Raw genomic sequence first — 7,558 nt, 5'->3', positions numbered from 1 at the left:
TTGTGTTATTCTAAATGTATATATATAGGGAAAATGACTATTTGAGTACAAAAACATTTGGAAATAACTATAAAAGCACCCATCTTTTAGTATTAGTTATTAGTTACCATAATATAAAGGTTAATAACTGGTTAGGGTTTAAATAATATGGAAAATTGTTAATCAGGTCAAAAATTAAAACAAAATTTAAATAAATACCAATATTACCCTTGTACTGATTTTATACTCTTTCTCTCTACATTATGGCAGTCGACAAAACCCTAAGAAATCCGCCATGGAAGCCGATTAGGAGCTGAGAAGAGGATAATTCCGCCGTGGTTGTGAGGTAATTATTTGGTTCTAGGGTTTCTTATTTTCTTATTGTCCGTTTTATACAAAGAATTGGGGCTTTTCTTGAGTGTCGAATTGTGGAAAATAGTTTCTCATCTGAATTTCAATGGTTCATCAATTATTTACATTCGTTTTTTAAGTTCATATTCTTTACTATAATTTAGTTTTCATAATGGTTCATCAATTTCAATGGCCATATATATGTTGAATGTGGACGGAAACTGTTCGATGAAATGTCTGAAAGAGATGTTCTTTTCATGTTTAGATTTACGGGAAGAAATTTGAGACAAAAATTTGTTGAATTTTGTTAGTTCCTCATTGCTTTCTTTGTGGCACTCTAGTTCTGTACTTCTGCATGTGAAGAAGGGAGGTTCCGTGATACATTTCATGGTGGGGTTGCTGGATGGAGGTGTTGTTAGCTGAGTTTGTAACTTCAGGTGGATCATGTGCTTGATAGATACATTTATTCATTTAATCCCATGCATATATATTAGATAGAGGATCGTGTAAGCAGTCAATGTTATAGAGGTCTATGAAGTGTGTGCGCTTGATAGATGAAGTGGATGAAGGTGACCTGTTGAAGTATAGGTGCCCCTTATTACTAGCATTTTGGGATGCTTTTCTCATTTGTCTCCCATCTTTATAATAACCCCCTTATATAAATCCTATAATCCGCCAATCCGTGATCTCAAGAAATTAAAATGTTTTTTTTCCTAATAAAATAAATGTGTTTTGCTCTGGCAGTGATCCTATATATTTCTGTGTAACTTGTAGGACATATAACTGATCCTTGGTAAATTTTATTTTCTTCAGTTCCATTTTTGTGCTTAATTATATGATCTTGGATTGAGCAGATAACAACATTCAACATATCATTGGTGGTTCATGGAATAACTGTAGAGAACAATCCCTTTCTTAAAGTAAGTGCAAGCTACTTAAGATATGTTTTTCTTGCCGTGTTGCCGCATTTCAAGTTTCATCTATTTGGTTCAAATAACTTAAAAAAATTATCTTTTAATTAATATTTGTAGGACTCCGCTGATCCTTATTCGGCTGGAAAGAGCTTGGGAATCTTCAGCACACTTGAAAGCCCTAAAAGCATAACAACTAGTTCAGTTTCCAAAAGGATCATTGCTAATGTTGAAGCTTACAAGGTAATTATGTATACTTTTGCGCTAGTTTAACCAGTCGTAGCTGCTCTCTCCCTCAAATTCCACAGACGCGTTAGTTTAGATTGTTGGGTGGCTTGGTACTCTTAAAACTAATATTGAACCGTTGTTAAGCGTTTTTCTTTATAATATTTCAATCTCATATTGTGGATAGGATTTGAGAATCAGGGAATCTTAAACTTTAGCTGAAAACAAAAAAAAATTCAATTTTTTCCCAAGTCTGATGGATCTTAGGATTCAATTCTAACAGAAAAGGTGAACAAAATGGGCATCTTTTGAAGATGAATTGTTTGCTAAATTACTGATTTTTCTGTAATCTTGTGTAGGTTGCTTCGATATTAAATCATGGAAAACAGTGATTCAAGATTTCGGTATTACTACTTCCACGATTTCGAATTCATCATGGATAGTTTTGAAAATTCTTCAAAACAAAGGTATATAATCACTTTATCTCCACCTCATTTTCTCTTACTCTCTCTCACTCTAGCTTTCTCCATAATTTCCAGAGATAGATCTTCATTAACATCTTCTTCTACCTTCACTTTAAACCACAAATGAAATGAGTTTTATGAGGAAGAAAGCAAGGAGCAAAAGTAATTTTGCAGGAAGAAAGACATAACCAATAAGGAATTGCAGTGGGTTTAATGGAGGATTGAAATGCTTGAAGTGCTGAAATATGTGAAGGAAGAGTTAGAACTTGAAGACTAATGAAGAAAGAGAAAGTAAGAAGACATTGAAGAAGGGTATTAGACATAATGAGAATGTGTTTTCTCTCTTTCATTGTGTCTATTTGTATGAGTTGTTTGTTTTGTCAAGTTATTTTCCTCATATGAAACTTATTTTATCTTAATCAAAAACCTAAAATTTCTCTGCGAGTCTAGAGTTTTAGGTAAAAGTGATATCTATTACTTATTGATTGTAAATGCTTGTGCCGCAAAAAGTTGATAAAAATCACATATTGGGGGTCTTTGATGTAGTTTTAAGTGTTTCTTAGATTTTGATTACTATCAATTTTCTTCAAATGAATCTCTCCTACGTAGGTAGGATTGGTAATTTTATGTTTGATCCCAAAATCAAACTTTAGGGGGGAGTGGGGGTCTGTCTTTTCTCTTGTTGTCCAAGTTTAAATTGCGAGAATATAAGGTCGACTAAAATTGAATCAAGCGTCTGTCCAAACAAAAAATCTTTTACAATCTAAGAAACTCAAGATTATATTCTCGATTTGCAAATCGAGTTTGCAAGATATGCAACTCAAGATTATATTCAGAAAAGCTTGCATATCATGTTTGCAATCTATATTTTGCAAACACAGTTTGCAGTTTACATTATGCAAACACATGGTTGCAGATCAGATTGTTGCAAACACGTTTGCAGAACAGATTGTTGGAAACACGTTTGCATAACAGATTGTTGCAAACACGTTTGCAGAAAAACGTAAAGGAAAAGAAACGCCGTTTTTTTGTTGAAATTTTTTTTTGATAAAATATATTGAAGGTGGATATTGTTAGAAAGCTAATGAAAAATCATTTCCAAATATATAATTTTTATAGAAATCCGACATCTCAAACAAAAGTTATATCGATTTAAAGTTTAAAAAAAATAAAAGAATTTAGTTACACAAAATGACAAAAATGGGTATTTTAGTATTTGCACACTTTTTGACCTGAATAATAATTTTCAAATGTTTTGTGCTTTTCTACTCAATTTCAATATTATTTTGACCTTTCTAGAAATTACCCCATATATATATCTATATAAAAAAACACAAAAGTTGTGACTAGGACAAGTTGACTAGGACAAAAGTAAAGAACAATTGCCAACAAAAAAGCCAACTAGATTGTTGTTTCTACCCTCCATTATTTGATCCAACGATTGAGAACAATACAACCCTACACCTTCTCTCATTAACACCCGGGTGACTCTTCAATCTCTAAGGACGTTAAAAATTTTAATTTCTTCAATCTCTAGGACTTTCTACCGGGAGTTTGAAATCTGTAAATCCAGGAGAATCCATATATGCCGGAGAAAGAAGAGAAGACGAAGATCACAATTGAAGGTAAAAGTGTAGCTGAGAAACCCAATTTCATGAAGAGAGAGAATAAATTATCTCCAATTTTTTCCTGTGAAGAAAAGGGATTGAATTTCCAAGTTTTAAATGAGTCTTGAGTAGTTTCACGGATCTGAGGCATTCATAATAACCTGAAACTGGGTAAAATTTCACTGTGGGAAATAGAAATCATACGACAGGGTAGATGAAGAAACTAGAATTATCCACTCAGGCACAAGTTTAGGGCTTCCTCGGAGATTCAGGTCATGTTAAAAAACAACTGATTTTCGATTTTGTTCGTCAACTATCTTTCTTCTTGTGTCTGCCTTCCCACTTCCGCGTCTGCAGATTTTCATTTATAAATCGTCTATTGTTGGGGTTCTGTGTTCAATTGCAGGTTTTGTGCTTCTTCTGGTTTTGGGATTTTAGCTCCAACCCTATTGAACACAACACTATATGTTCCCAATTTCTCTGAAACTTAATCGGAAATCGAAGAACTAAATCCTCACAAGGTGAAATTTTTTTATATTTTTTTGAGTGTAATGTGTTCGATTAATTTCCTAAATGGTCATTTTACTGGTTGTTTGTATAATATTTTGTATGCAAATGTTAGTTATTATGGCCTACTACTTGTTCATATTTTGCAATTTTCAAAGCATCGATTGATTCAACGATATGGATTCCATTAGTACTTGCACCACCGTTGGAGCTTAAATTTGGACATCATAAACTAAGTGCATCTATGAGTTGTTCCTGTTTGTAAGATCATTCAACTCTACCATTGAACTTGAATGGATCATTACTACCTACATAAGTTATCTTTCATTTAGTTACATCTTTTTCTAAGTTCTTAGACAAACAATTTCTAAGAGAAAGTTACTGTTGTGTCCCTCTACAAGGTTGTGAAACATAAAGAAGAATTTAATTTTAGGTTTAGAAAGTTCATTCATAAAAAAAATTAGTTTTAGTTGGATTATAGAATTTTGACTAACTGTGTTCTTTTCGCAACAAATAGCTCATTGTTTGCTTCCTGAACAATCAATTAACTCACCACCTTGAGAAATTAGTCTCTTTATTAGAGTACTCAAGCCAACATTCACTCAATTAACTCCCTTTTTGTACCTCAATAACAAAGTTCACTTAATGTAGTCGATGATCTTATAAAGGAAACACATGAATTATAAACCAATATTCTGAAGGAAAGAACAGATCTAACCAATCCCTTACAAGATCATCAAAAACATGTAACATTTCGACGAATTCAAGATCGGTGTGTTTCATTTAAACTTTCTTCCCTATAACGATATTTCTTTTCACCTTACTTCCTTTTCTTTGTTTATAGGTGCCTAGAAAATGCGTTAGACAAGTCCTATTTCAAGATAGGTCCGTTTCAATGTACTAATATGTTCAAGATCATGCCCATACTAGGGAGTTTCTGAAAGCACTTGACAATGTACTAATATGTTCAAGATCATGTATTATCTCGATCATCGACTTCTTGATTCACAGTTTACTTTATTTTATTTTACTTTTCTTGATATTACATGGAGAACAAATCTATGAGAAAGTAAACAGAGTCAATGGGAGGAAAAGATGAGAAATCTATATAATAAAACAGATGGATGGGTGCTGATTGGGACAAAACCCTGGATAAATCCAGTCGTCCGATCCACATCAGCACCATCATCAACCATTAGATTGAGTAAAATCAATTACTAATTGGCAACCGATCTCATTTTCCATCAACCGAGCGCCTATAACAAATGAATGGTCATACCTTCTCAGTCCCACCGGACATATCTTCTCATTTCCCATCCTTTATATTTTATGGGTAGTAAAACCGACACACCAGATTACTTCAATCCTATTTCATGTTCCCCAAATTGAGTTCTCATCTTCCGCCATTACAACCTCCAACTTTCCCTAAAACGTCGAACCTTACGTTCATCCACGTCCCTTTAGATAGTTAGAACTTGTTTATAAACAAAACACGTATTTTGAAGCCATGTCAAATATAGACCAACTCGTATATATGAAAGGATTTGCATTAATGCATGAATGGTTGTGATATCTGTTCGAGGCATAAACTCATCCTCTGTTTCTACCCAAGTTTAATGGTTGTGATATGTGTAGTATATCTCATTGTTATTTGCTGGGATGACATATATCACAACCATTCATGCAAATCTTTTCATATATACGAGTTGCTCTATATTTGACATGGCTTCAAAATACTTGTTCGAGGCATAAACTCATTCTCTGTTTCTACCGAAGTTTAATGAGTCATAGTCCTCTTATTTTTTTTTTAATTTCATATGTGTAGTATATCTCATTGTTATTTGCTTGGATGTTGGTTGTGATATCTTTTCGAGGCTTCTTGATAAATCTAATGAAGGTAACAAATAGTTCTTTTTACTTTTGTCGATGCTTCTTCTTGAACTTAGTCATCCCCGCAGTTTTTCTTTGTCGTTTTTCGAGTTGGGAATGGAGGATCATCAAAAAATGGTGTACTTTTTATGTCCGAAATAATGTGAATGTATTTCATTGCCTCAATTTTGTTGATAAGGAAGAGCCTAGCAACTGAATACAGGTATTCTCTTGACTAATAATTATTAAGATTTCCATTCATATGCTTGAGTAGGTTATCTTTATATCGTTCTAAAACTAATGAAAGTAAACAAGGCATTCTGAAATTGAGAAGTGAAGTTTTCGGGCGTTTTTTAGTGCAATGAAGTAGATGCTCGCAGTTACATTGGGTTTGATGATGATGTTTCGAGATAACCAGTTATATAAGTGCATGATAAAGTTAGGTCTTAGTTTGATATAACGTGGGTAAACTTCAAATCGGATACAACCATTATAAGTGATGTTTAAATATGACCAGGTTATACAATGGTACGATAAAGCTAGGTAACACTTTTTATATCTGCAAAGTGCAGCTTCTGCTTATTAGTATTCTTTTTCTTTTTGACAGGATAATCAACACAGATATGTTTGGGGTGGCGAGATTCAGTTTGGTTTCTACCAGCGATAGTTTGATGTTATAGTTGTGGCAAGTTCTTTATGTGCTTTCACTTTCAGTTCATTACATGATGCAGCAAGCTGTCAAGCACTCCATTGATTTATCTGTTTAAATTTCACATTTCTTCATATATAATTTTTGTAACACAGTAGAGCAATCTATTCATCATCATCTTCCTCTGGTGCCTTGAGTCAGTTCTTAATTACTTATGTGTAATAGACAAAATATAGAATTTAAGAGATTACATCATCAAAAGTTCAAGAGAGAGATTGGAAATGTAAATTATTACTACGTACAAACTAGAAATTAATTCAAACCAGAGTTTGAAGTGACATGTCTCTCTTTCCCATTCATGTTTTGATATGGTCTCAAGGTTCACACAAATGAATTTTGCTATGGATCACTCTGTTGGATTATTAATCAGCAAGTTATAACACTAAAAGCAAAAGTATGTTTCTGTGAATTAGTAATAGTTTATATATTATGAGAAAATGGTGTTTCTTTTCAACTACTAAAAATCCTTGATTTCTTCTTTGATCTCACATTAAGTACATAGATTATCCCTTCTATACGGGTTGAGTTTTTCTATGGAATTTTCTGAGAGAACTACTAACAAGCTATAGAACTCAAGGTAAAAATATGTTTTAGTTAAGCCGCCAAAAAGATAATATCTCTAGAAAAGTCTACTGCTCTTCCTATGTTGTAAATCCAATTCTTAAAATCTTAAGGAGAGACAACTAAAGTTAAGAAAAGAAAAGAAGTACAACTAAAACAAAATATGATTAACTGTAACATTTCCAATCGTGTAAAGTTCTTAATAAATTTCACCGTGCCGGAGGCACGGGCTATAACCTAGTAGAGAGATAAATTTAGTGGAGTTTGGAGGTTGTGTTTTATGTCAAATACTTCTCTGTCTGTTATTATCAGCTGAAAGGGTGGAATCTGCAGTTGATGGTCTAAGGGAAGCGTTTGGGGACCAACGTGTGTGGG

The 7,558-nt window shown here is 33.2% G+C and overlaps 1 long non-coding RNA gene across 1 annotated transcript; it reads left to right on the top strand.

Annotated features, from left to right (window-relative positions):
* The first annotated feature begins 1,379 nt into the window (after positions 1-1,379).
* LOC147567974 (uncharacterized) lies at positions 1,380-2,455 on the top strand. Its single transcript, XR_015238008.1, has 3 exons — positions 1,380-1,484; positions 1,826-1,933; positions 2,006-2,455. It is a non-coding gene; the product is annotated as an uncharacterized LOC147567974 (long non-coding RNA).
* Positions 2,456-7,558: the final 5,103 nt, after the last annotated feature.

The sequence above is a fragment of the Eschscholzia californica genome, unplaced genomic scaffold (genome assembly GCF_041429995.1).
Source record: "Eschscholzia californica isolate CP2 unplaced genomic scaffold, dmEscCali1.0.p SCAF_1, whole genome shotgun sequence".
In the NCBI taxonomy this organism is placed as follows: Eukaryota; Viridiplantae; Streptophyta; class Magnoliopsida; order Ranunculales; family Papaveraceae; genus Eschscholzia; species Eschscholzia californica.
This window is presented reverse-complemented; position numbering and strand designations above follow the sequence as displayed.